This window comes from Lactuca saligna, chromosome 6 (genome assembly GCF_052625555.1).
Source record: "Lactuca saligna cultivar CGN05327 chromosome 6, ASM5262555v1, whole genome shotgun sequence".
NCBI classification, from domain to species: Eukaryota; Viridiplantae; Streptophyta; class Magnoliopsida; order Asterales; family Asteraceae; genus Lactuca; species Lactuca saligna.
Genome location: NC_136422.1, coordinates 182,307,270 through 182,312,206, shown reverse-complemented (window position 1 = coordinate 182,312,206; position 4,937 = coordinate 182,307,270).

The window sequence follows — 4,937 nt, the reverse complement described above, 5'->3', positions numbered from 1 at the left end:
CCTTCTTCCTCACAAATAAGATCGGCGCTCCCCAAGGCGAACTGCTCGGCCGAATGAAACCCTTGTCTAACAGCTCCTGAAGCTGTGTAGACAACTCCTGCATCTCAGGGGGAGCAAGTCGATACGGTGCTTTGGCTATCGGAGCCGCACCAGGAACTAGGTCGATCCTGAACTCAACCTGCCTCTCTGGAGGTATCCCCGGCAAATCCTCGGGAAACACATTCGGGTAGTCACGAACAATAGGAACATCATCAATCGTCGTCTTACCCTTCTCCCGGGCATCCAAGATGTAAGCTACAAAACCGGCGCAACCCTGCTGAACATAGCGCCTCGCCCTTGCGGCGGAACAAAAGATCGATCCTCGCTGGGGCCTCTCGCCCTGAATCACTATCTCTCCCCCACTGGGAGTGCGAACCCTCACTAGCTGAAGCTCACAATCAATCACCGCCCCATTGGGGCTCAGCCAATCCATGCCCACAATAACTTTATTCCCACGCAGGGGAATAGGAACCAGGTCCACTGAAAACTGCTCATCAAATATCTGAAGGGAACACCCTCTATGTACTCTGCCGAACCTCACGGTCCTATCATCTGCTATCTCAACCTCTAGTGGACAATCCAGCTCCCCGAAAGCTCTGCTAAATCTCTTGCTAAGCGCAAGTGATACAAATGATTGGGTAGCCCCCGAATCGAACAATACCAAAGCAGAAATGCCGTTCACAGAGAACGACCCTAAATAGAACATACCCACATAAGTAATACTCAACCGATATAATAACAATTAAAGATGAAGGAAAGATTCATACCCGTCACCACATCAGGAGTCGCTCGCGCCACTGGCGCATCAGCTCGGCCCTGCCGGCCATCCGTAATCCTCAAGGTGGCAGGGGCAGGTGCAACCACCTTCCCTGCTGCAGCTAAACTGGGACACTGGGACCTTTTATGTCCCCTCTGATTGCACTGAAAGCAAATCAGATCTGATGCTGTAACCGTAGTAGCAGGGGCCGTACAATCCCTACTCAAATGCCCAGTCCGACCGCACTTGTAGCAGCCGGAACTCCCTGCCTTGCACGCCCCCTCGTGCAATCTCCCACACTTGCCACACCGACCGTGGCTCTGCTGACTCCTAGACCTGTGATCTGAAACCTTGGGCTTTTTGCCCACACTGCCTGAACCCGAAACCGCCTCCGGTTTCCTCTTCTTCTCCATCTCGAGATCAATCTCCCTCTCTCTAGTTCTGGCAATCATGTCGTCCAGCGTTTTACAACTGGACCGGCTCACAAACATGCGGATGTCACTCCGCAACATCTCATGATAACGGGCCTTCTTCATCTCCTCATCGGCTGCATACTGAGAAACAAGAAGGGCCCTCTCCCTGAACTTGGTGGTGATCTCCGCCACTGTCTCTGTAGTCTGGGTAAGGTCCTGAAACTCCCTAGCTAACTGCTGCACCTCAATGACTGGTGCAAACTCCGCCCTGAACCTGGTAGAGAAATCAGCCCAGGTCATGGCATCCAATGTCGCATCATCCCTGATGGCATGTCCGACCTCCTCCCACCAATCCCGTGCCCTGTCCTTCAGAAGACAGGATGCCAATCTGACGTTGTCCCCCTCGGGACACCTGCTAGTGCAGAAAGCATTGGCCACATCCGCCAACCATCTAGTACTCGCTATGGGGTCCCGCTCCCCATGATAGTCTGGAGCCCCGCATGCCCTGAACTCCCTGAACGTAAGTGTGCGCGACCCCATCACGGCCGCCATCTCAGCACGGAAAGTACTCAATCTCTCATCCATCAGCTCTAAAATACCCTCCTTGATCGAACCGAAGATCACGGGAGTCTGCTCCAGTATGATGCGGGTAACCTCAGAAGAAAGGAACTCTCTAGTCTGCTCATCCATCTGCCCGACCTCCGGGCCTGATCCCGATCCTGATCCCCCTCCGGCATCTGAGCTGCCGACTGCTGGTCTCGGACGCAAAACTACCATTCTGAAACATTTCATAACAACATCAGAACACTGAAATATCTCAAGGGATCATGATACTACTACTAGCTTCCTGGTCTTGTCTTGGCCTTCCTTGATTCGAGTACGGATCCTCTGCTTTCAGTATTACGGGCCCATACTACCTTCCACATCTATCCGTACTTTCCTCAAGAACTGCCTTGACTCCACCAAGTCACTTCTACTACTGCTATTCTCTGCTACTCTCATCCTAGGCTTGCCCTAGGGAAACCTCAAGCTTAACACGATTGGTCCTCAGCTGATGTAGGTCTCCTCATAATGCCAATTAGCCACCACCTAAACACCATCACATGTGATGAGGATCAGATAATCCTTCAAGTAAAAGGTCCGTCCCTACAACGGTTGGACTCAAACAAGAGCTGCGCAATAGGGCCAGTTCCAGCACTCTGGGATTATTCAAACCTGATCACATGTGGTGTGACGTGTTCACCTAATGGCTAACTCCCACTACTCAGAACCCCACAAAGCACGAAGCAAGCAGCATTCGGACAAGGGAAAGAAACTCAGGCAAAACTATTCTTATAACAAGAAACTGTACTAGCATAGGATGCTAAGCTCATACTATCAGGCATAACCTAAACAGGCTATCCTACTGCTGTCTACTCAATTCTAGCATGCAATACTCATAAAGCTGTAACACATAAGCAGGCACATAAGGCATTCTCCTGGATCCTTAGCCCTATACTAGCATGCTGTTCTACTGAAACTGAAACTGAACAAATAACTTGTATGGGTAATTTGGGAGTACTTACTTGAGCTCAGCTGACCGCATGCACACACCTCTATCTTGTTAAAAACAATTCTTTCTTTCTAAGTGCTTTCAAAAATCTTTTTGTAAAACATTTTTATTTTACTAAAATCTTTTATTTCCCTTAGTTTGAGTTCAGATACACCCGGAAGTGTATCCGAATCCCTCAAACCAGGGCTCTGATACCAACTTGAAACGACCCAAGAATACAACCCAAAATTTTCGTTTTTCGATATAATCAAAACCATAATCAGAGTGTCATAAAATAAAACCATACGTGATGTATTCCAACATAATAGAAAACACTGTGCGGAAACTGTATCATACTACCGCAAATCAAAACAAACTAAATCAATCCCAGGCTAAAAGCTAAAGCTATGGTGTGTGCGATGCCGTCACCCCGAGCTCTTCCCTTTGCTTGCGGAAGTACCTGAAACCAAAACTGAAACTGTAAGCACGAAGCTTAGTGAGCTCCCCCAAACTACCACATACCATACAATAACATATAAACACATATTGGCCTTGCCCACTGCATCGGGCCGAAGCCCGGAAACTGCATCGGACCGAAGTCCGGAACTGACCGGGACCTTGTCCCCTGCATCGAACCGAAGTCCGGAACTAACTGCATCGGACCGAGTCCGGAACTGACTGGGACCTTGTCCCCTGCATCGGACCGAAGTCCGGAACTAACTGCATCGGACCAATGTTCGGAACTAACTGCATCGGACCGAAGTCCGGAACTGACTGAATGAACAGGGCATAACACATCAACTAGCATAAACACATATACGGCATACTACATCGGGCCGTAGCCCGGAACACATAATACTTAACGCATAAAACATAGCACACAAATCCTGTTCGAGCCACGAAGGCATCAAACATACTAGCTACTGCATCGGACCTAAATCCGGAAACTACTGCTAACTGAACGGGCCGGCATTGTGGCCTTAGACCCGTCCCTACTGGAAGGAAACTCACCTCGTAAGTTGGCTGCTGAGTGTGTGGCTCGGGAAGCTAACGGCTGCTGCTCCTGAATCTCCTCGGCTACAAGTCCATAAACACACTCAATCAAAATACTAACCACTGCACTTGGGGTAAAATGACTCTTTTACCCTTGGTCAAAGTTACTCTCATTTGGACTGACTCGCCGAGTTGAGCCACCCAACTCACCGAGTCCTACTCTCACTTTTCACTCTTACTCGCTGCTACTCGTCGAGTCTGGCATCGACTCGATGAGTACCCTCTTGATCCAAGAACTCAGACAATCTTCATCCGACTCGCCGAGCCGGATGAACAAACTCGACGAGTTGTTCTTGATCTTAAGGAGATTGCCTTGGACTCGCGGAGTTGATGAACAACTCGCCGAGTCCCTCCATCACTGAGTTTACCCTCAACTCGCTGAGTCCACTCTCTAGCTCACTGGGTTCACTCGAAACTGGTAAAAATGAAGGAATCGGGAACTCACGACCCAACTCGCCGAGTCGTTCTTCCCGACTCGCCGAGTTGCCGCCATGCAACTGATTTTTACTCGATTTTGTTTGAATCCAACACATACAATTGATAGATCTGGGTCCAATAAGCTGATTTACCACGTAAAGTTTCCAACTTTACGTGTACAACCTCATGAATAAGGGAAATAAGGTTAAAAGATGCACAAAATGGGTAGATCTATGGTTAATATGCAAAGTAACTCCAAAAAGACAGTAGATCTGGGCTCTACAACACCCCATCATTCAGATCCAAAGATATTTCGACTTATTAAGACCTTCATGCAAGCATAAGGCTTGGAACAAGCATCAACTAGATCTTAGGAGAGCTCTAATGGAAGTTTAAAGCATATATCAAGAAGGAAACTCCGAAAATACCTCAATTAACTCAGATTTGCCCTTGGATCCTTGCACTACAACTCTTCTCCTTGCTTCTTTCTTCTTCTCCTTCTTCACACCTTCACAAAATGGCACCAAAACACTTATAAGCTCTCAAGGGAGGATTAGGGTTCTCTCACTGTGTTCTCAGGGTGAGGGAGGCGAGAATGGGGGCTATAAGGTGGTTTAAATAGTGGGCAACCCGGGGATTTAGGGTTTCACCCAGACGGATGGACTCGCCGAGTCAGGGATATGGACTCGCCGAGTCCCCGGCTCACGCGTGCTCGAAGACGCGACCC